The sequence below is a fragment of the Callorhinus ursinus genome, unplaced genomic scaffold, assembly GCF_003265705.2.
Source record: "Callorhinus ursinus isolate GAN/ISIS: 27379988/994484 unplaced genomic scaffold, GSC_fseal_2.0 scaffold76, whole genome shotgun sequence".
NCBI classification, from domain to species: domain Eukaryota; kingdom Metazoa; phylum Chordata; class Mammalia; order Carnivora; family Otariidae; genus Callorhinus; species Callorhinus ursinus.
The window spans coordinates 1,366,488-1,392,224 of NW_027397138.1; the positions used below are offsets into that span (position 1 = coordinate 1,366,488).

At 35.8% G+C, this 25,737-nt stretch overlaps 1 protein-coding gene across 3 annotated transcripts in view; it reads right to left on the bottom strand.

Moving 5' to 3' along the window:
• Positions 1-25,737, bottom strand: part of KDM4D (lysine demethylase 4D) — a 34,863-nt gene that overhangs the window by 2,768 nt on the left and 6,358 nt on the right. The window contains exon 3 of one of the 3 annotated variants that reach the window (XM_073887126.1): positions 8,982-9,038. The exons of the other annotated variants lie outside the window; for them this stretch is intronic. The gene's annotated coding sequence lies outside the window, so the exon portion shown is untranslated. The remainder of the gene's footprint in view (positions 1-8,981; positions 9,039-25,737) is intronic. 3 annotated transcript variants of the gene reach the window in all.

Sequence of the window (25,737 nt, forward strand, 5' to 3'; positions counted from 1 at the left end):
ATTCACCTTGGAAAACTATTTGGACAGTATATACTAAAATTGAGCATCTGCATGTGTAAAATTGAACACATACATGTGATATGACTGACTGTTACCACATGTCTAGGTAATGTGCATGGCTCTGCACTGAAAGTCACCTCCAAGAATGTTTATAACAACATTATTTCTAGTAGCCAAATACTGGAAATAACCTATAAGCCCATCAACAGTAGAATGAATAAATACATTATGGTATATTCATACAATGGAATATAATACAGCAATGAAGATTTAAAAATTACACAGAAATATAACAATAACTTTATAATCATTATACTGAGCAAAATCATCCAGACTCAAAAGAATACCTATTTCATGATCCTATTTTTATAAAGATAAAAATGAGGCAAAGTAATCTATATTAGAAGTCAGAGTAGTGGTTATCTTTGGGAAAGAGAGAGGTTGTGAGTGGGGGCATAAGGAAGCCTCTGGAGCATGTTAATATTCTTGTTTCGAACCTAGGTGCTGGTTACATAGCCATCAGAAGAGCTAACTGTGAGAATTCATCAAGCTATGAGGATCTCCCAAATTTCCATGGATATTTCCTAAAATATCCATTTTAGATATGTTTATCTAAAAATAGAGTTAAGGTACAGCTCAGCCACAATAGTAGGATGCACAGAGCCCACATAGTAGACACCTCTGAAGTGCCTGGTTCTAGCGAACAAGGGGCATTGTGCTATAGGGCACCACAGGACCTCTTCTTTATAGGGTCACCACTTTCCAAGATCAGGAGACATAGCTGACTTTCCTAATATATAGAAACAGACACAGAGAATTTAACAAAATGACACAAAGGAATATGTCCCAAATGAAAGAAAAGGACAAAACCTGGAACCATAAAAGACCCCGAATAGCCAAAGGAATGTTGAAAAAGAAAACCAAACCTGGCGGCATCACAATTCCAGACTTCAAGCTATATTACAAAGCTGTAATCAACAAGACAGTATAGTACTGGCACAAAAACAGACACATAGATCAATGGAACAGAAAAGAGACCCCAGAAATGGACCCTCAACTCTATGGTCAACTAATCTTTAACAAAGCAGGAAAGAATACCCAGTGGAAAAAAGACAGTCTTTTCAACAAATAGTGTTGGGAAAATTGGACAGCCACATGCAGAAGAATGAAACTGGATCATTTCCTTACACCACACACAAAGATAAACTTAAAACGGATGTAAGACCTAAATGTGAGGCAGGAATACAACAAAATCCTAGAGGAGAACACAGGCAGCAAGCTCTTCGACCTCAGTTGCAGCAACTTTTTCCTAGAAACATTGCCAAAGGCAAGGGAAACAGGCAAAAATGAATTATTGGGACTTCATCAAGATAAAAAGCTTTTGCACAGCAAAGGAAACAGTTGATAAAACCAAAAGACAACTGACAGAATGTGACAAGATATTTGCAAATGTCTTATCAAATAAAGGCCTAGTATCCAAAATCTATAAAAAACTTACCAAACTCAACACACAAAGAACAAATAATCCAATCAGGAAATGGGTGGAAGACATGAACAGACATTTCCCCAAAGAAGACATACAAATGGCCAACAGACACATGAAAAATGCTCCACATCACTTGGCATCAGGAAAATACAAATCAAAACCACAATGAGATACCATGTCACACCAGTCAGAATGGCTCAGATTAACAAGTTAGGAAATGACAGATTTTGGCAAGGATCCAGAGAAAGGGGAATCCTCTTACACTGTTGATGGGAATGCAAGCTGGTGCAGCCACTCTGGAAAACAGTATAGAGGTTCCTCAAAAGTTGAACATAGAGCTACCCTATGACCGAGCAATTGCACTTCTGGGTATTTATCCCAAAGATAAAAATGTAGTGATCTGAAGGGGCACATGCACTCCAATGTTTATGGCAACAATGTTCAAAATAGCCAAACTATGGAAAAAGTCCAGATGTCCATTGACAGATGAATGGATAAAGATAAAATATATATATGTGTATATATATATATATATACACACACACACACACACACAATGGAATACTACTCAGCCATCAAAAAAATGAAATCTTGCCATTTGCAACAATGTGGATGGAACTAGAGGTTACTATGCTAAGTGAAATAAGTCAACTAGAGAAAGACAAATATTATATGATTTCACTCATATGTGGAATTTAAGAAACGAAATAGAGAATCATAGGGGAAGAGAGGAAAAAATAAAACAAGACAAAATCAGAGAGGGAGACAAACCATAAGAGACTCTTAATCATAGGAAACAAACTGAGGGTAGCTGGAGGGGAGGGGTGTGGGGGGATGGGGTAACCGGGTGATGGACATTAAGGAGGGCACATCATGTAATGAGCACTGGGTATTATATAAGACTGATGAATCACTGAACTCTACCTTTGAAACCAATAATCCATTATATGTTAATTAATTGAATTTAAATTAAAAATATATAAAAAATAAGGGACGCCAGGGTGCCTCAGTAGGTTAAGTGTCTGCCTTCAGCTCAGGTCATGATCCCAGAGTCCTGGGATGGAGTCCCGCATTGGGCTCCTTGCTCAGTGGGGAGACTGCTTCTCCCTCTGCCTGTGCTCTCCCTCTCTCTCTCTCTCTCTCTCTCTCTCTCTGACAAATAAAATCAGAATTAAAGTTAGGATCCTAAAATAAAAAGAAAGAAGAAAGAAAGAGAGAGAGAGAGAGAGAGAGAAAGAAAGAAAGAAAGGAAGGAAAGAAAGAAAGAAAGAAAGAAAGAAAGAAAGAAAGAAAGAAAGAAAGAAAGAAAAGGACAAAACCACAGCAAAACAGCTCAATGAAATGGAGATAGGCAATATGCCTGATAAAGAATTCAAAGTTTAGTGATCATAAAAATACTCAAGGACTTGAGAAGAGAGTGGAGGATCTCAGTAAGACCTTCAACAAAGAGATAGAAAATATAAAAAAGAACCAATCAGAGATAAAGAAAGAAATCAATACCTGAAATAAAAAAATACACTGGAGGGAATCAATAGCAGATTAGAAGAGGCAGAAGAGCTCATCAGTAACCTGGAAGACACGGTAACAGAAAGCAACAATGTTGAACAGCAAAAAGAAAAATAAAAAATGAGAATAGGTTAAGGGAACTCCATGATGTCATCAAGGGTAATAACATTTGCATTATAGGGACCTCAGAATAAGAGAGAGAAAAGGGGGACAGAAAATTTATTTGAAGAAATAACTAAAAACTTCCCTAATCTGGGGAAGGAAACAGACATCTAGGTCCAGGAAGCACGGAGAGTACCCAACAAAATTAACCCAAAGAGGTCCACACCAAGACATGTAATAATTAAAATGGCAAAAAGTAGGGATAAAGAGAATTTTAAAAGCAGAAAGAGAAAACAGTTACATATGAAGAAAACCCCAAAAGGCTATCAGCTAATTTTTCAGTAGAAACTTTGCAGGCCAGAAGGGAGTGGCATGATATACTCAAAGTACCAAAAGAAACAAACCTGCAACCAAGAATACTCTACCTAACACCATTATCATTCAGAATAAAAGGAGAGACAAAGAGTTTCCCAGACAACAAAAGTTAAAAGAGTTCATCACCCCTAAAGCAGGCTTATAAGAAAACTAAAGGGAGTTGTTTGAGTGGAAAGAAAAGGCCATAATCAGGAATACGAAAATTATAAAAGGAAAAAATTTCACAGGCAAATGCAAACATATAACAAAAGTAGTAGGTTAATCATTTATAAAACTAGTATGGAGGTTAAACCACAAAAGCAGTAAAATTAACTAAATCTATAAAAATCAGTCAAGGGATTAACAGAATAAAAGTATATAAAATGTGATATCATATACATAAAACATGGGAGGGGAAGTAAAAATTTAGTGCTTTTAGAATGTGTTCAAACTTAAGTGACCATCAACTTAATATAGATTGCTATATGCAGAAGATGTTATATGTAAACCCAATGGTAACCAAAAATCAAAAACCTGTAATACATACATAAAAATAAAGAGAAAGGAATCCAAACATATCACTAAAGAAAGCCATCAAACCACAAAGGCACAGAGCAAAGGAAGAAAAAAGGAACAGAGAAGAACTACAAAAACAAATGTAAACAAGTAGCAAAATGGCAGTAAGTACACACCTATCAATAATTACTTTTTTTCAATAATTACTTTAAATGTAAATGGACTAAATACTCTAATCAAAAGACATAGAGTGACTCAATGGATAAAAAAGCAAGACCCATCTATATGTTGCCTACAAGAGACTCACTTCAGATGTAGACACATGCAGATTGAAAGTAAAGGGATGGAAAAAGATTTACCATGCAAATAGAAGTGGAAAGAAAGCTGTGGTAGCAATACTTATATTGGACAAAATAGACCTTAAAACAAAATCTATAAAAAGAGACAAGGATAGTACATAATGATAAAGGGAACCATCCAATAAGAGGATATAACAACTGTAAATATGCACCCAACATGGGAGTACCTAAATACGTAAAGTAACTATTGATTGACATAAAGGAAGAAATTGACAGTAATACAATAATAGTAGGGGATTTTAACCCCTACTACATCAATGGATAGATCATGCAGACAGAAAATCAACAAGGAAAGTGGCTTTGAAAGGACACATTGGACCAGACAGACCTCACAGATAAATTCAGAACATTCCATCCCCAAACAGTGGAATACACATTCTTTTCAAGTGCACATGGAACGTTCTCCAGAATAGATCATATTAGGCCACAAAACAAGTCTCAATAAATGCAAAAAGACTGAAATCATATCATGTATCTTTTCTGACCACAACAGTATGAAACTAGAAATCAAGAAAAAATCTGGAAAGAACTAAAATACGTGGATGCCAAATAACATATTATTAAACAATAAATGGGTCAAAGAAGAAATCAAAGAGGAAGCCACACAATGCATGGAGACCAATAAAAAAAAAAAAAAAACAACAACAGTCCAAAATCTTTGGGATGCAGCAAAATCTGTCCTAAGAGGGAAGTTTATAGCAATACGGTTCTACCTCAAGAAGCAAGAACAATTTCAAATAACAACCTAAACTGACACCTAAAGGAGCTAGGAAAAAAAAAAAAAACACAAAGCTCAAAGTCAGTAGAAGAAATGGAATAAAAAGAGCAGAAATAAATGAAATAGAGACTAAAAAAAATAGAACAGCTCTATGAAACTAGAATAAGATAAACAAAATTGATAAACCTTTAGCCAGACTTATCAAGAAAAAAGAGGACTCCCAATAAATAAAACAGAAACAAAGGAGAAGAAATAACTGACACCCCAGAAATAAAAAGGATTATAAGAAAATATTATGATAAATTATATGCCAACAAATTGGTCAGCCTAGTCGAAATGGATAAATTCTTAGAAATATATAATCTTCCAAAAATGAATCAGAAAGAAACAGAAAATTTGTACAGACCAATTAATAGCAATGACATTAAATCAGTAATCAAAAAGCTTCCAAAAAAGTCCAGAACCAGATGGCCTTACAGGTGAAATCTACCAAGCTGTTATTTATTTATTTTTTTAAAGATTTTATTTATTTATTTGAGAGAGAGAGAATGAGAGATAGAGAGCACGAGAGGGAAGAGGGTCAGAGGGAGAAGCAGACTCCCTGCTGAGCAGGGAGCCCGATGTGGGACTCGATCCCGGGACTCCAGGATCATGACCTGAGCCGAAGGCAGTCGCTTAACCAACTGAGCCACCCAGGCACATTCTACCAAGCTTTTAAAGAAGAGTTAATACTCATTCTTGTTAAACTATTCTAAAAAATAGAAAAGGAAGGAAAATTTCCAAATTCATTCTATGAGGCCAGTATTACCTTGATATCAAAACCATATAAAGACACCACAAAAAAGAGAACTGCAGGCTAATATCTCTGAAGAACATAGATACAAAAATCATCAACAAAAATATTAGTGAACTGAATCCAGCAACACGTTAAAAAAATCATTCACCATCATCAAGTAGAATTTATTCCTGGGATGCAAGGATGATTCAAAGTTCACAAATCAATCAACATGATACATCATATCAACAAGAGAAAGGATATGATCATCTCAATAGATGCAGAAAAAACATTTGACAAAGTACAACATCCATTCTTGATGGATTCAAAGCAGGTTTATTTTGACCATAATAAAGGCCATATATGAAAAACCCATAGGTAACATCATACTCAATGGTGAAAAATTGAGAACTTTTCCTCTAAGATCAGGAACAAGAAAGGGACATCCATTCTCACCACTTTTATTCAACACAGTACTGAAAGTCCTAGCCACAGAATCGGATGAGAAAAAGAAATAAACAAGATCCAAATTGGCAAAAACTGTCATTATTTGCAGATGACATGATACTATGTAAACAAAACCCTAAAGACCACCAAAAAGCTGCTGGAACTGACAAATGAATTCAGTAAGGTCTCAGGATACAAAATCAATGTACAGAAATCCATTGCATTTCTATACACAAATAATAAGGCAGGAGAAAGAGAAATTAAGAAAACAATCCCATGTACAATTGCACTAAAAATATTAAAATACCTAGGAATATACTTAATCAAGGAGTTGAAAGACCTGTACTCTGAAAACTATAAAACATTGATAAAAGAAATTGAAGATGACACAAACAAATGAAAAGATATTTCATGCTCATTGATTAAAAGAACCAATATTGTTAAAATGTCATACTACCCACAGCAATCTATAGATTTAATGCAATCCCTATCAAAATAGCCAACAACATTTTTCACAAAACTAGAACAAATCATCCTAAAATTTGTATGGAACCACAAAAGACTTTTCTTTCTTAAGAAAGAAAAACAAAGCTGGAGGTATCACCATCCCAGATTTCAAGATATACTACAAAGATGTAGTAATCAAAATAGTATGGTATGGGCACAAAACATAAGTCAATGGAACAGAAAAGAGAGCCCATAAATGAACCCATGGTCAATTAATCTATGACAAAATGGGCAAGAATATGCAATGGGAAAAAGTCTCTTCAACAGATGGTGCTGGGAAAACCGGACAGCTACATAAAAAAGAATGAAAGCGAACTACTTTCTTATACCATACACAAAATAAGCTCAAAATATTAAGGACCTAAATGGGGAGACCTGAAACCATAAAGTTCCTAGAAGAAAACATAGGCAGTAATTTCTTTGACACCGGTCATAGAAACATTTTTCTAGATCTGTCTCCTCAGGCAAGGGAAACAAAGGCAAAAATAAATGATTGGGACTACAGCAAAATAAAACGCTGCTGCACAGCCAAGGAAACCATCAACAAAACAAAAAGGCAACCTATCAATGGGAGAGGGTATTTGCAAATGATATATCTGATAAGGGGTTCATATCCAAAATATATAAGGAACTTATACAACTCAACAACAAAAATAAACAAGCAGACAAAACCACACACAAATCTGATTAAAAAATGGGCAAAGAACCTGAAGAGAAATTTTTCCAAAGACCAACATTCAGATGGCCAACAGACACATGAAAAGATGCTCAACATCAATCCTCATCAGGGAAATGCAAATCAAAACCACAATGAGATATCACTTTACACATGTCAGAATGGCTAAAATAAAAAGGAAGAAATAACAAGTGTTGGCAAGGATGTGGAGAAGAAGGAACCCTCGCGTACTGTTTGTTGGTAGACATGCAAATTGGTGCAACCATTGTGGGAAACTGTATAGAGTTTCCTCCAAAAATTAAAAGCAGAATTACCATATGATCCATTAATCCCACTACAGGGTACTTACCCAAAGAATATAAAAACACTTATTTTCTTTTTTTTTTTTAAGATTTTATTTATTTATTTGAGAGAGAGAGAATGAGAGATAGCACGAGAGGGAAGAGGGTCAGAGGGAGAAGCAGACCTCCCTGCTGAGCAGGGAGCCCAATGTGGGACTCGATCCTGGGACTCCAGGATCATGACCTGAGCCGAAGGCAGTTGCTTAACCAACTGAGCCACCCAGGCACCCTAAAAACACTTATTTTCAAAGACATATGGCACCCCTATGTTTATTGAAGCATTATTTACAATAGCCAAGACACAGAAGTAACCTAGCTGTCCATCAATAAATGAATGGATAAAGAAGAAATGGAATATTACTCAGCCATAAAAAAAGAATGAGACCTTGCCACATGTAAAAACATAGATGGACCTAGAGGTTATAATACTAAGTAAAATAAATCAGAGAAAGACAAATACTATATGATTTCACTCATATGTGAAATTTAAGAAACAAAACGAACAAACAAAAAAGAAACAAGAAATACTCTTTAAATTTTTTTAACTTTTATAATTTATTTTAATTCCAATATACTTAACATACAGTGTTATATTAGTTTCAGGTGTACAATATAGTGATTCAACAATTCTACACATTATCATGTTGAACACTGGATAATATATAGAATTGTTGAATTATTACATTGTATACCTGAATCTAATATAAGGTTGCCTGTCAATTATATTTCAATAAAAGAAATATAGAATTAAATAGTGCACAAATCTAGTAGTACAGTAGAAAAAAATTTTTAAATCTCTAAAGAGAAACTTATTAGCATCTGGACATCAAAATTTTCAAAAGAGAATTATTTTCTACAGAGGAAACATCCAAAATGGGCCCAAGAAAAACTAGAAAGCATAAACACAAAAATATAAGAATCCAGTTCAAAGTATGACCCCTAAAAGCCCAAAAGGTACATCATATGATAGGCAAATCTAGCAAATTTTTAAGAAACAGTTAACTCTTATTAATGCAAATTCTTTCAGAGTATAGAAAAAGTTAGAAAGCTACTCAGATGAGGCTATTATCTCTGGTAGCAACATCAGAAAAGAACAGAAAATTAAGCTATGGGTCATCTTTAGTTATAAACAGAGATGAAAGCTACATAGGATATTACCCAACCAAATAAAGCAATATATTAAAAGAATAATACCTCATGACCAAATGGAATGTATCCCAGGAATGCAAGGACGATTCAACATCCGAAAATCTAATGATATAATTCAGAATATTAACAAGAAAATGAAAAATATCATCATCTTGTAGGTTCCAAAAAACCATTTGATGAAATTCAACACTCATTCATGATTTTAAAATTCTTTACTTGTAAACCATTAAGAAATTTTCTATAGTAAGATAAAGGATTTCAATGTAAATAATAAATAGCAAGTATTGTTCTTAACAGGGAAACAAAAGAAACATCCTTAACCAAAAAAAAAAAAAAGCACACCATCATGAGCATGCTCTCTCTCAAATAAATAAAATCTTAAAAAAAAAGATACATAAGCTAACTACTTCATTAACGCAATCTCAAATCTAAAGAGGTGCTTTAATACTGTTTACTAATCCTTTTATACTCCTAATTTCTTAGTTTTTCTGTTTTATCTTCCCCATCTTCAAGTTTGGGCATGCCTACCCCATCCCACTTAGAATGCTTCAAATGTCCTAAAAGTCCCTCCCTCCATGATCTGGCCCACCATTACCTCTTTTTTTTCTTTTTTTCAAGATTTTATTTATTTATTTGAGAGAGAAAGAGAGCACGAGCAGGGGGGGAAGGGGCAGAGGGAGAAGCAGACTCCCCACTGAGCAAGGAGCCTGGGCCAGGGCTTGATCCCAGGACTCTGGGATCATGACTTGAGCTGAAGGTAGCCACTTAACCAACTGAGCCACCCAGGTGCCCCTCACCATTACCTCTTGATGCTCAACATCACCGCTTTCTGCTCTACCCCTTGCTCTTTCAGTTCCAACCACATTCCTGTGTCTCAGAAAAGCCTGGAGTGGGGGTGCCTGGGTGGCTCAGTCAGTTAAGTGTCTCCCTTCGGCGCAGGTCATGATCTCCGGGTCCCGGGATTGAGCCCCTCATCGGGCTTCCTGCTCAGCGGAGAGTCGGCTTCTCTCTCTCTCTCTCTCTCCTTCTGCTCCTCCCCACTGCTCGTTCACTCTCTCTCTCAAATAAATAAATAAAATCTTCAAAAAAAAAAAAAAAAGGCCTGGAGTACTCCTGCCTGATGGTCTTTGTACACAGGCAACTCTTTTACCTTCCTCAAGTCTCAGCTCAAATATCACCTTCCCGATAGTCTTGTTTTGGATAAGATGGTTTTCCCTCAAGAAAACATGTACTCTCTCAAAAAAGAAAAACCAACTTCAAATAAAACGTGAACTGATCATCAGGACTTAGTCTCTTCAAAATTCTAATCAAATTGGCCCCACCCCAACTCCATCATCCCTAGTCCAATCACAATTGAATCCAATCAGCTATCCAACCATCTCTCCAAACCTAGTTTTCAATGTTACCAGCCCACAAAGCATGGGTGTTTTGCCTGAATTTTTTTTTTCTTGGAGATTTCTTACAAGAAAATAAAGAAGGGAAATGACTGCCATCCTTCAACAAATCTGAAATCATATATATTTTAAAGATTTTACTTATTTGAGAGAAAGAGAGCACGCGTGCATGCACAAGCGGGGGGGGGGGGCAGAAGGAGAGGGAGAAACAGACTCCCCACTGAGCAGGGAAGCCAGATGCAGGGCTTGATCCCACGACCCCGAGATCATGACCTGAGCTGAAGGCAGACGCCTAACTGACTGAGCCCCCCCAGGCGCCCCCTGAAATAGTATTTTAAAAATAACAATTTGTAAGCTCAAACAGCTTTCTCCACAGTCAGATCTACTGTGGCTGGAGAAACTGCTAAGAAGACAACATGTAAGTGAGTCAGGAGGAATGGCTGAAAGATGATATGGAGAGGTTAATGCTGGGCTTTCTACTATCAGATAAATCTAGACTTACCTACTGAGGGGAAAATCAAGCCTACTCCTATCCTAAGTTGACGTGTGAAATCAGACCTCCTAGAGATTCTGAATCCACTTGGAATCACCCACAAAATCACTGGAAACTTGTGAGTGACTGTTTCTGGACAGATTCCCTGGAAGTTTGCCAGACACCAAGAGCACATTCACGTTTTGTGGGGTCTGAGGGTTCTACAAATTTTAGGGCCCTCCTAGGAACAGAAAGATTTTGCTGGGAACACTGCCAGGATGAGAGGAAAAGTACTATAGGAAAGCTCGCACAGTTGTCAGAGTGCAAAACACCATTAGCGTTTGGGTCTGCACAAGAACCATGGGGGAGAAAAGAAAACCTGGCCAAAGAAGTGGGGTGAGGAGGAGCTCCTGGGAAGGAGTCAGCCACATTATGGCTAGAGATCAAGGCATTTACTCTTACCCTGCAGTCTCCCCAGTAAGGCTACGAGCGATCACCTTACCTGCCACTGCTCAAAATAATAGAAACCACCCACATCTTCCATGGTTCCCAAGAGTCTTGGCACCAGAGGACCCTCCACCTTATTCCGGGTCCATTCAGACAAGAGGAAGAGGGCTAGGGCCCAATCCTCTACCATCCCCCTCCCCCAAACTGTGGAGGTCACCACAGTTTGGCTTCTTTATTAAACACAATCCTTTTTCCTGTGGGTCTGGGGTCTGAGGCAAAGATAGCCAAGGACGGCCTTACTCTCTGTGACTTGGTGGCTTTTGTAAAGTGTACCAAACGTTTGCTGCAGACTCAAATGCCAATGGCAGGGGCACTTTGAATCAGCGATGGTAACTCTTAGCACCTCTGCTTTCGATGGACTTTAAGGCACTAAAGAATCTGCAGAGGTGGAATAAGGAGGATCAATACACTCCTCTCCTTTTCCAACTTTAGTGTCAAAGGACAAAAAGAGGGTTTACAGCTGCTGAAACAATCTCTAGGTCTCTATAGAACTTGTTGCTAATAAATTCAGGTGAGGGGAGCAGACGACAATCTGGCTCATCCTTGAGGGAGCAGGACAAATGCAATGAATTTAGAATCTAAAGGTTGGGTGGAAGTCAAATAACATCTCTCCTCCTATTCCAGATACAACTGATGAGCACTCAAGAGTCTTGGGGATTGAAAGTTATGAAGGAGAAGCAATGTCCAAAAATGACCCCAGATGTTCACCCTAGAATGCCTGAACCATAGGCTAGCCCAGACCTCTTCCCCTAGCTGGATGGGGAGTGCTCTTCCCATGGCTGGAGGACTATACCATCCAAAAGGACTCAAGGTCCCCAGCTGCCTCCTTAAGTGCAGGGCCCAGAAAATAATGTAAATGACTGGTATGACATCTAGGCAGCTTAATTCACCAAGCAGCCTCTATGTACCTCTCCTGATAAAGTTGCTGTCATTGAAGCCCTCTGTGAAGGAAGAGCAATGGGGGAAGGAGCCGCTTCACAAGAACAAAACCAAAGTTGTATCCAGCATGCTTCCCGAACACAAGATGCCTCTCTGTGGAGATGCTAAAGAAACAGGGAGGCTGTGTGTGCCTTGTTCTGGATGTGTTTCCTTAACTCATACTGTATAACTTTGAAGTATTTGTCCCCAAGCCTTGTACAACTGGTGGCCGCCTATCCAGCATGACAAAAATTTTCCCCATGAAGAAGGGGCATTCAAAAGATAGGGAGAAAGCAAATAGTAAGGTTCCATGAGGGTTAGTGTTTTTCCAGGCAAGTATATCTCAAGCAAAGAGGGACACTGATGGGTTAGGTGGAGGTACAAGAGAGTGATTGTAATCATGGGCTATTAAATCTATCCTGGGTTTAAACAAGAAATGAGAGCATGTGGGTGGTAATGGAGAATGAAATGGGATTCGATTTGTGGGCTGAATTTCTCAAATAATCTTGTTAGAGCACTAGGAAATGTAAGCTAGAAAGAGAATGGGATGCTTGAAACAGATTTTTTGAAAGTTGGGCATTTTTTAACTGAGTGTCCATTCTTTGATGTCTTGAAATCTTTCTTGGTACTTTATATAGTGTGCACTCCAAAAAAAAATTTTTTTTGCACTCCAAAAATTTATTAAAGAAATAATCAAGTGAGGCCATTTGGTATATACTTGCAGGCTCTCTCCTCCTGCCATCTTCCTTCCTGTGCTCCTTTCTTAAGAGGATATACTCCTTTCCATGGCTAATCGCATTTAAACTCCTTAAATCAACACCTCTCACTTGTTCCAGAACAGTCAATTCAAAAATCACTATCATCTTTGTCTTTCCTAAATCGTCAGTCATCCATCTCTTTCCTAATTTAAGCTACTGTTCTTTCTCTCACTTTCAGTGCCTAATCTGTCAAAAGCTTAAAAATAGCCTTTGTTCACAAACCCATTCCCTTACCTTTCTCTCTCCTCCTCTGGTTCTACCCCAACTCCTCGACTGATATTGATCTCTGTAAATCAGCAGATTGCCTCCTCCCAAAGGCTGCACCAGGGATTATGCTTTATCTCACCACATCATTGATTCATGGAGCACCTTCATCTTCATTCCTCCTAAAACTCTGACCTCTCAGGAGCTGCTATTCCTCTTCCTCCTGGTTCTTCTCTTTCTCCCTCCCACTTCCTCTTTCTACTACACGAATGCCAACTTACCTCAAAGCTCAACTCTCTTAACTCTGTATTTCTTTCTTTTTAAATTTCCCATTTATGTTCATGTTTTCCTTATTATTGCACTCTCTCTCTCTTCAAAGGTATTTGTTGTCATAATTTTCTATAACACTGACCTAACTCCTAACCTTGTTTGTCTTCTTTATCTTTGTTTTTTTTTTAAGATTTTATTTATTTATTTGAGAGAGAGAGAATGAGAGGTAGAGAGCACGAGAGGGAAGAGGTTCAGAGGGAGAAGCAGACTCCCTGCTGAGCAGGGAGCCCGATGCGGGACTCGATCCCGGGACTCCAGGATCATGACCTGAGCCGAAGGCAGTCGCTTAACCAACTGAGCCACCCAGGCGCCCTGTCTTCTTTATCTTTGGACAGCCCACTGAGCCCTTGGAAATCAACTTCTTTAGTACAAATTGATCATCTTTCTCCTAAAACTAATTTCCTCCTTTAGATTTCTTTATTTTATTTATTTATTTTTAATGTAGGCTCCATGCTGGGTTTGAACTCAGGACCCTGAGATCAAGACCTGAGCTGAGATCAAGAATCCAATGCTTAACTGACTGAGCCACCCAGGCATCCCTCCCTATATGTCTTTATTTCTGCAATACAGTTATCCTAGTGACTGTCTGCCTCAGACATTAGCCACTGTTTCTGCTGATAATATCTAAGTTCTGTGTTTAATAAGAATTCCTTTTTGAGTTAGAAAATCTACCTACCATTCAATGAAAATAATTTATAACCATGAACTTTGATGGCTAAATAAATTGTTTTATAAGTGACTCAACTTTCCCCCTATTATTGGAGTTAACTTTGTTTTCACTTTCCTAACAATAATTACTTATAAATATGTATCCTATATTTCAGTACCTTAAACAGTATATACAGTAAAATATTGGTTAAATTAATGAAATTCCTTAGGTACGTGGCATTGTAGTATTTAAATACCCTAAGTTCCTTAACACATATCTCCCCAAAACTCTTCAGAAAGAATGCATCATTTCACATCCTCACCACTGAGCAACTTTACTTTGGGGGAAATAAAAGGGAAAAGAAACTACTAATTTGGTACGTGAAAAAATGTAGCCCAAGTTCTAATTTACATTTCTTGGAGTACCATGAAGGTTGATTTTTTTTCTTTCATGACTATGAGCCGTTTGCATTTCATCATATGAATTGGTTCATATCCTTTGCCCATTTTTCTCTAATAGGGTCCAAGTGTTTTTTCTCATCTGCCTATATGAACATTTTACCTATTGTTTATATGAAAATTTTACATATTAAACCCTGTTAGATATGTTCATAGGTTTTTCCCAGTTTCCCATTTCCTTATACTTCTTTAATTTTATTTAATCTGAAGTACTTTTGACATATATTTCAATGTTTTATGTTGCTGAGTCTATCTTTTGCTTTGTAATGTCTTTCACATCTGTTTAGAAAGTTACTTCCTCATCCAGAGGCAGATAAGTATTCTTTTTTTGTATGTTAATTGTACCTCTAACTCTGATTTGAATTATACCTTTAATTCTGTGCTTTTTAAAAATCTGTTATATTAAGTTGTTTTACTGTTTTGTAGGGATGGTGTGAGGAATAAGGCAGATGTAAATCTGATATCTGGTCCTTTAAATATGCCATTTATTGTGTGTTTTTTTTTTCTGGTCTTAATTTTTTTTCAATCTCAAAATTCAGGTTCTTTGGCTTAAGGAACAATTTTAAGTTATTTCTTTGATGACTTCCTCTACTTTTTTCCTCTGTACATGACCTCTGTTATTTGGATATCAGACCTCATGGATTGGACCTTTAATTTTTGTAACTTTTCTTCTCCTAGTTTTCTGTCTTTTTATCACTATGCTCTCTCTTCTGAAAAACGTCCTTATCTTTACCTTCCCAAACTCCTTCTGTTGTCCTCTCCATATCTCTCAAAATTTTAATTTCCAGCAGGTCATTTTTTATCTCTTTTTTGTGTGTATGTAGCTTCCTTTTTTACACCCCTCTTTGTGTCTTATTATCCTGTTCTTATTTCATGGGTGCATTTCTTCTATCTTTTTGAAAATATTAAAATGTCAATGGCTTTTGAAGGTTTTTTTCCCCCTGCATGGTCTGTTTCTTTGAAATTTCCTTTTATTAATTTTTTTTGTTTCAGTTTCTATCTTTCAGGTTTAAGGCTTTCCTCAAATGCTTGGTGATCCTTAGTAGTTGGCTCATAGAGGAGCATAACACACACACAAAAAAAACTGTTTAGAAGCTCAGGGTGCATGGTGATTGTTTCCCTATCTGATGATCTGTCTGGGCTGTTTCTTGGGTGAGCCTCTGATGCTGGTATCTGGGTGGGGGTCTGGTCATATTCAACAGTGATGGATCTTCCAACTTTCCTCTTGGAGGGGATAGGCCTGGCTTCCCTACCACATGGAAAAAGGGTTCTGAAATTTCTGATATCCAACTTGTAAAGTTCACTAAGTCAGCTTGTTTTCCCTGTGACAACCACACTCAGCGGATGCTCAAAATTTCCAATCCAGAGACCATCTTTTTCACTTAGTCTAGAAAATGAAGCTTAGTCTCCCATCAGGGTAAGAGTGGAACAGTTTAGGAAGGGAGGGGATCTCAGGCTCTAACTGCTTCTTAGGCAGACTTTCAAGAAATCCTAAGCCTTTTGGGTTCTGTAGAGACAATTGCATTGCTTCTTGGTTTTCCTCACTGCCAATTTAGGATTTAACTTCACAGGGTTTGATAAATCAGTTTCTACTTGTCTCTGTTTTTAAATTTTGCTACTATCTTATCTCCTTTACCATTTTCTCTTTGTAAATTATTTTGTAAACCAAAAATCCTGTTACTATTACTTCGTTGGAGTTTTGGAGGGAGCAAGGCAAATGATCGTACTTAAACCACTATCTTTATATCTTTTTGTTTCCCCAAATATATCCCTCAATATACCTAACCCAAACCCTGGGCTCAGTCACATTCTTTGTCATTGTTCCTTTATGCTCCTCCTCCCTCACTTCTCTAAGTTACTCCTGCCTTCCAGACAAACCTCTTCCTTGAGAGATCCTTCCCCACCAACCCTATGCCTCCCCACCAACGACATGTCTGGGCCACTTATTTGGTGCTTAATACAAACTGTTGAAGTGGGAGCTCTCCAGAATGTTTTACTTGACAGTTAGCTTTCACCTCTAATGGGTACTTGTCTAAAGTAATAAATCCCTTCCATGAGATGTGCTTGCTTCTCTTTCAAGATATTTGTATGTTTCTGCCCCACAAATTTCAACATCCTCTTCTTGACAAAGTGCATGGAAAAGAGAAGGTAAGAAGGTGACTTTTCCTGTACACTTTGTGCCTCAAATGCCAATATTTGGTGTCTATGTCCTATTTAGGAACATCCAGGAGCTTGGATATAGAGAAGACACATGGTAGGAAGTGTCAGGCATGAACAGCATAGATTAAATTGTGACAGATTGGGATGTGGACTTTATTTTATTTTACTTTATTTGGGGGGAGGACTTGGCTTTTAAATCAACTTAAATGTCACATTATGAAAAAAAGTCACATTATGAAAAAAAGTCACATTATGATATTGTGACATAAATTGAGCATGAGAATATTAACTTCCTTAGAGTATTTTCTGTTTACTTTCCTCTGTTACATAGACGCCGTGGCAGTCACAGTGCTATCTAACAATGTAGGCAGGAAGGAGCCAGAAGTCTTTTTTGGACCCCACATCTCCAAGACATAGCCACTCTACGGAGTTTTGAGGCAAACATGCTTCTTTGAACTGCCAATAAATTTTAAAAACTTTTTTTTTTTTTTTTAAGAGACAAAACAAGTGGGAGAGGTAGGGAGAGGGAGAGAGAATGTCAAGCAGACCCTGCGCTGTGCATGGAGCCCAGCAGGGGACTCAATTTCATGACTGTGAGATCATGACCTGAGCTGAAGCCAAGAGTCAGAGGCTTAACCGACTGAGCCACCCAGGCACCCCTAAATACATTTCTTGAGTAGCATGTAAGTCTAATTCTTGGATTTTCCCCGAGATTCTAAACTACTTAATGTTTGGGGAAAAAAATAACCTTTGCCTTAAACTAGACTGAATTCTATATTATGTACCTAAAGAATCCTGAGCAGTACACTTCCTCTCCTTCGTTCCCACTCCCCCAAAACAATCACTATTTAAATATTTTAGCTGTTTCTTGTGTTTTCTTTTTCCAATATTTCTAGACTTTTCAGTCTTAGATATTGTAGACAGTCATACTATAAAAGATGTAGATTTAATTCTCTTATGCTCCATCCCAACACATACCTTCCTTACCCCATCCTCTTGTACAGATGTATCATTTTTTTTTTTTTTGGCTAAATCAAGTCTGTATTTTTACCAAGCAAAACTAGTTACAGCTGAGTCATGTACTACACTATGATTGCATTTCTACATAATTTTATTTATTGGGGAGTTAATAATTGTCTCATTGTTTCATTTGCTTGGTTTTATACCTATTTATTCATTCCCAAATTAATTTCCAGTAGTATAAATAGCTTCTAAATACATAAAACACATCAGGTACTAAGTCAGATTTCTCTCTTCAGAAATATTCTTCCTGGAGCCCTCCATATGCTTACTTGAATATGAACTGCTTAGTCTTTAGGCCACTGCATGCATAGTCTGCAGCCTGGGGTTTCTATTTATCATAATCTTGGGGATTCTCCTTCCCTGTTATGTTAGATCCCTGGTTCCTCCCATCTCAGTCTTCTTTCCTGGTTTACTCCCTCGTGTTGGTGGGGCATACCCACCAGGAGCATCCTTGGAGGTTACGTTAGAAATTATTAAGTAGCTCACAGAATCTCCAGAAAGATCAGAGAATAGGTTTTGGAGACTTTGCTTCTAGGAACAATACTCAAATTATCCAACAATCTATATTAAGGTATTCCTATACTTTCTTTGGTCCAAGGTACTAAAGACCATGAGCAATGGACCTTTACCAACTACAGCCTATGCTGCGGCTGCCTCTGAAAGCTCACGGTCTCTCACCACATCCTCCAGGAACAGATCCTGTGCAAAATCGACTTTCTCACATTTCTTCAAATTGAGGTCTTTGATGGGAAGAGCCTAAGTCATATGTCTAGGTCTTTGCTGAAACAGATGCTGGATAATTGAGTTCTGGCTTCAACCTTGGCAAGGCAGGGGCCCTAATATGGGCATTTCTCCAAATCTAGAAAGGGAATTCAAAGTTGGTCACAAATATAACAACTGTCTACTAAAGTTTGCATGCCTGAAAAGGTCTCTTTCTCTACCTTTACTTTTTTTCTTTCAGGATTCTGACGATGAAATTGTTCCATTGAATTCTAGCTTCTAGAAATCCAAAACCAATGTGCTTTCTGATCCTTTTTGTGCAACCTGTTTTTACTCTCTTGACACTTTTAGGATATTCCTTTGCTCTTTATTTTCAGAGATTTCATTACAATATGATGTCTTTTTTTTTTTTGTCAACTATTGAGCTAGCTAGCTTCTGATACAGAAACTCATGTTCTTCGTTGCTGTGAAACCTTCTTATAACCATTTCTTTAATATATTCCTTCCCACTATATTTTCATTCTCTCTCTCTGGAAATACAATTAGTTGGTTATTAAACCTCTTGGACTGATCCTCTAATTTTCTTATCTTTGTTCTCCTATTTTCCATCTTTTTGTGTTTTTGTTATATTTTCCTTTCCAAATCTTTTAGCAATTATTTTTAATATCCAGAAATTCTTTTTTGCTCTCTGAATATTCATTTTATTATGGATTTCTGATATTTTCCATAGCTGTAGACTTTCTCTTCTCTCTCTAGAAGTATTAATTATAGGGATCTTTAAAAAGTTTCATTTGCTTTCTACATTGTGTGTTTTCCCTGAATTCACCCTTCCAGGATGTTTGGTTTCTGTCTTTCATGTTAAGTGCTTTCCTCATAGTTATTCTTGGCTTATGTTTAAGAGTCAGGCACTGAGGAGTTGCATTTGCTAAGTATGACTGGTAAGCTTCACTGAGAATGCTCTGACAAGGATCCAGTCATTTCCTTTGGGGATGGGGGCAACTATCAATACCTGGGGGTAAGAATATAATGAAAAAACTTTGAATTTATGTATCTATTTCATTTGAAATTGGGGCTCAGGAATTTATGGTGTCTTAATTTTCTGTTTTGGAGAAACAATTAAATAACAGAGAAAATTGCATAAATAAGAAAAATCTGCATTCCAAAGAGTCAGAATTGACATTCTTAGTATTTTGTCATATTTGCTTCAAGTGGCTTTTTAAAAAACAGCTTTATTGAGATATAATTTACAGAACAAAGATTTCACCCATGTTAAGTATACAATTCAATAATTTTTGGTATATTTACAAAGCTGTGCAACCATCACCATAATCTAGTTTTAGAACATTTCCATCACTCCAAAAAGAAACCTCATGCCCATTTTCAGTCACAACCCATTTCCACCCTCAGCTCCAGGCAACCACTAATTTGTCTATAGACTTGCCTATTTTGGATATTTCATATAAATAGGACCATATGAAGTCTTTTGTGTCGGGCTTGTTTCACTCAGCAGGTTTTTGAGGTTCATCCCTGTTGCTAACACGTATCAGTATTTTGTTTCTTTTTATGGTTGAATAATATTCCATTGTTATGAATATGGCACATTTAGTTATCCATTCATCCATTGATAACATTTAGGTTGTCTTCATCTTTTGGCCATTATGAATAACGCTGTTATGAACATTCATGTACAAGTCTATGGGTGGACATGTTTTTATTTTTCTTGTGTAGATACCTAGCGTGGAATTGCTGGATCATATGGTAACTCTTCTGTTTCATGTTTTGAGAAACTGCTACACTGTTTTTCCAAAGTGCCTGCAACATTTTAAATCTCCACCAGCAATATATGAGCAACCTTGCCTCTCAACATTCTCACCAACACTTGTCTTTTTTTTTTTAATAGTACTTCTAGTTGGTATGAAGTATCTTGTGGTTTTGTCTTTCCTTAATTTCTAATTTGATGCTGAGCATTTTTTCTTATGTTCATTGCCATTCATATATCTTTACTGAAGAAATTTCTATTCAAATTCTTTGCTCATTTTTTGAGTTGTCTTATTATGGAGTTGCAAGAGGTCTTCATATGTCCTGGTTCTAAGTCCCTTGTTGAGTATATTATTGGCAAATATTTTCTCCCAGTCTGTCATTATCATTTCACTTTCTTATGTCTTTTGAAGTGGACAAGTTTTGAATTTTGATGAAGTGCAACTTATCAACTGTCTATTGCTTGTGCCTTTGCTGTTGTAGTTAAGAAATCATTGCCTAGCCCAAGGTCAGGCAGATATATTCTTGTTTTCTTCTAAGACTTTTATAGTTTTTGCTTACATTTAGGTCTATGATCAATCTTGACTTAATTTTTGTATATGGTGTGAGGTCAGAATCCAAACTCATTCTTTTGTATGTGGATATCCATTGTTCCAGCAACATTTGTTGAAAAAACTATTCTTTCACTGTTGAATTGTCTTGAAACCTCTGTTGAAATCAACTGGCCATATATGTAAGGTTTTATTTCAGGCTCTCAATTCCATTCCATTTAATTGTGTGTGTTAATACACACTCATACCAATGTCTTAATTATAGCAGCTTTGTAGTAAGTTTTAAAATCAGGAAGTGTGAGTCCTCCAAATTTTTTGTTCCAAGATCGTTTTGGCAATTTCAGGTCCTTTGTGTTTACATATCAACTTTAGGACCAGCTTTTAGTTTCGGGGCGGAGGGGGGGGGAGCCAGAAGGAATTATAATAGGATTGCACAGGACCCATAGATCAATTTGGGGAGTACTGTCATCTTAACAAAATTAAGTGTTCTGATCCATGAATATGGAATGTCTTTCCATTTATTTAGCTCTTCTTTAACATTTTGTAGTTTCCAATGTAGAAATCTTGCACTTCTTTTGTTAAATTTATTCCTAAGCATTTTATTCTTTTTGATGCAAATGGAATTAATTTCATTTTCAATTTAGATTGCTCATTGACTGTGTACAGAAATCAACTGATTTCTATATAATGGTCTTGTATCCTGAAATCTTGCTGAACTTATCAGTTCTAGTAGTCCTTTAGTGGTTCCTTAAGATTTTCTCTATATAAAGTCATGCCATCTGTCAATAAAGATAATCTACCTTTCCAATTTGGATGCCTTTCATTTTTTTTCTTGCCTAACTGCCATGATTAGAATCTTCAGTATATGTTGAATAGAAGTAGTGAGAACAGACATCCTGAAGGGTCTTGTTCTGCTTCAAGTACTTTTAAATAGAAGAAATAAATGTTTCAGATGATATAAACCCCAAATCCTAATCTCCTTTTCCTCTCCAGCCCCATAAACAACAACTATTATGAATTTGTGCATTTTTGATTGGTAGATGTCTTTTCATTTGTATGTGTGTATGTGTTGTGTATCAACTAATAATATGAAGTATTGTTTTGTGTTCCATTTTTTATATAAATGATTTCATAATAAATATGCTAATTTTTTTCAATTTTTAAATTCAACATTGTCTCAATTCATATATACAAAAATACATATATATATATAGTCTGTCATAAGAATATATTTAATGCATTTCTCTATTAGTGGGTATTTAGATTACTTCCAGTGTTTTTTTCTTATTATTATAAACAATGCTGCACTAAAAACCCTTTACATCTGTTCTTGTAATTGTGAGAATTTACCTAGGGCACATATTCTTAGGTGATATAGAAACTACATTTTGTATTTTATTAGGCATGGTCAAGTTGCTTTACCTAGTGATTTTCCTAATTAACACATGCACTAGCAGAGTAGGAGAATTTCTTTCTTCATACCCTCAGATGCATTTGATAATGTTGAATTTTTAATTAACTATTTGGCAAAATAATATATTCCCTTTTATAGTATAGTGTGGCTTGTTTCCTGATGAGATGACATGCTTTTTCATTGATTATTGACCTTCTGTGGGTTTCTGTTTTATGAATTACCAGGTATATCCTTTGCTCATTTTTTCAATTACTTTTTTTTTCTACTGATTTGCAAGAATTCTTTAAATGTCTGTGATATTAATTCTATGTTGATTGTATTGTTATAAGTATCCTACCTCATCCCACCATCTCTATTTAAATGTTTATGGCATCTTTTTTAGTTATTCTGAAAAATTATATGTAATCAAACTTGTTACTCTTTTCCATTATGATTTGTTTCATTATGCCCTGTTTAAGTAACCCACTGTTCCTTGAAGCCACTAAGATTTAATTTTCTTTTGTTTTCTTTGTGTTTCATCTTTATCTGTTTCATTTATTTAGAATGTTGTGTCATTGCTGTTGGAAGCTAGGGATATATATTGTTGTTTGGGGTCTTTTTTTTGTTTTTTTTTTTTAGAAATCTAATTGTCTACCACCTTTTTCCCCATTGAGTTAGAATCCTCCACTCTCATATGCCCAATTCCAATATAAGCATGGGTCTCTCTAAACTCTCCATTCAAGTCCACTGATTGGCCCATTTCTGTGCTGAGTCTATACTGTTTCAATTACAACAGTTTTATACTTAGTATTGATAATTGGTAAGGTAAGTCCCTATGTGGTTTCCAGGATTAATCTGGGTAGATTTAATAGAGTTAAATTTCAGCATTAATTTTAGGACACATTTTTCAGTTTCCACAAAAATCCTACTGATTTGAATTGAAATTATATGAGTTAAAGAAAAATTTGGAGTACACATAGCTCCCATATTGGGCATTCCCATGCACTAACTGGTATTCCTCCATTTATTCAGATTCTGTGTGTATTTCAAAAAAGTTTCAGAATTTTATCCATAAAGATAATGTATCTGTTGCCTTAGATATATTCTTAGGACCGTCTTAATTTTTTGAGTGTATTGTGATGACACTTTTTTCTATTAATTTTCATTATTTTTTATCTATATATCTTTTCAGGCTTTTACCTCTTTTTCCTATTAGTTATACTAGCCTGACCACTGATTCTACAGTTTTCCATACTTCCATATAGATGATCATGTTTTCTGAAAAAAAAATAAAAATTATTTCTCTTCTTTTCCAGTAGTCATAGCTTTTTTCTTTCATTCTTTTTTTTTTTTTTTTTTTGCTGGGCAGGAATGGAAGTCTTATATAATTAGATATGATCTCTAGTAAAATATTGAATATTTACTGATTTAGTGGAAGTTCTACATTCATTTCAGATTTTATTAAGAGTGGTTCTAAACTTTAAATTACACCATATTATTTATCACCTAATCTGACACACTTTTGAGAGTGACAGGGACCCAAGGAAGTTAGACATAAACCAGGACTCTACTAATTGACCAAGTATTTGAATATTTGAACAATGCAATATAGTATAGAATATAGAGCAATATAGAATATTTGAACAATGCAATATAAAATATTTGAACAATGCAATCTAAAAATTGACCCAGTGGGCATATATTGAACTTTATACTCCCAAACAACAAAATGTAATTTTTTTTTAGGCACTATGGAAACTACAAAACTGACCATAAAATTGTGGCCATAAAACAAGTTTTAACAAATGTCAAAGGGCTAAAAGCAGGCAGGACATAATTAGAAACAATAAAGTTAGAAATTAATATTAAAAAGACACCTAGAAAACCCTCAATTTTATAAAATTAAAAATAAATTTCTACACAAACCTTTAGTTGGAAAGAAATAAAAATGGAAATTAGGAAATACTTTATGGATATTCTACATTTTCAATCTTGTGGGATGCTGGTAAAAGGTATTAAAAAGAAGATTTATAGACTTAAATAAATATCTAAGAAAGGAAACAAAAGAAGTCTGAAAAATTCCATCTCAGAAAGTTAGAAAAAAAGCAAAAAAAAGTAGAAAAAAGAAAATAATAAAAATACAACCAGAAATTGATGAAATATAAAACCAATATAAAATAGAGAGGATGAGCAAAACCAAAAGTTGGTTTTTTGAAAAGTCGAATAAAATTGACAAACCTCTGGTGAAAACAGTAAAGACCAAAAATAGAAGGCACAAATAACCAACATCAGGAAAGATAAAAAGATCATGACTATAACTGCTGTAGACATTTAAAAAAAAAATAAGATAGTATAAACAACTTTAAGCCAATCAATGTATTTTAAAATTCAGATGAAACAACTTCTTAGAAAAACATAATAACAAAAGGGACACAAGAAGAAATAGGACACTGAGTACATCTATAACCATCAAGAAAGGTGAAACAGTAGTCAAAACTCCCGTCACAAAGAAAATTCTAAGCCCAGACGACCTAGCCAGCAAATTTTACCAAACATTCAAAGAAGAAATAATGCCACGTTTGGACAAATTTCCCCAGAGAACAGAAAAAAGAATATTTTCCAACACATTTTATGATACAAATTTTATAATACAAGTCTCCAAAGAGGACACTATGAGAAAGGAACCTAACAGGCTAATCTCACTTATGAACATAGATGCAAAAGTCCTAAAGAGAATTTGAGTAAACTGATTCCTGCCATATATTTATCATGATCAAGAAGGGTTTATTTCAAGAATGAAAGGTTGACAGTTAAGCATATAAATTAATACATAACACACTAACAGACTAAAAGAGAACCTCGCCAGATGTAGAAAAGTGTTTGATAAAAATTCACCATCCATTTAGCAAACTAAAAATTTTAAGGAAATTTTGTGCATCTACCCCAAACCTTCAGGAAACATCATACTTAATAATGAAAAGTTAAAGCTTTTCCTTTCTGATCAGGAAAAAGACAAGGATGCCTGGGATTTCTCTATTCAACATTGCCCTGGATGTCCTATTCAACATAAGACACCAAAGAAAAAAAAGAGAGGGGAGGGGAAAGATTGGAAAGGAAGAAACAAAGCTGTCATTATTCCCAGATATCACTGCATATGTGAAAAATTCAAAAGATCTATAAAGAAGCTATTTTAATTAGTAAGAGGGTTTAGCAAGGTCTCTGAATTTAAAACAGTGATATGTAAAAAATGACTTATACATACCAGCACCAAACAATTAGACAGTCAAAATTTAAGAAAGAGGACATTTACAATAGTATTAAAAATTAAGTGGCACCTAAGGCTAAAGCTAACAAAATCTTGCAAGTCTTCTATAAAGACAATAATATAAATTTACTTAGAAGCAATTAAAGTAGACCTAAATAAATGGAAAGACATAATCTATTAATAGATTAAAGATTCAATATTGTATTGTCAGTTCTTCTTATACTGATCAATAGATTCAATG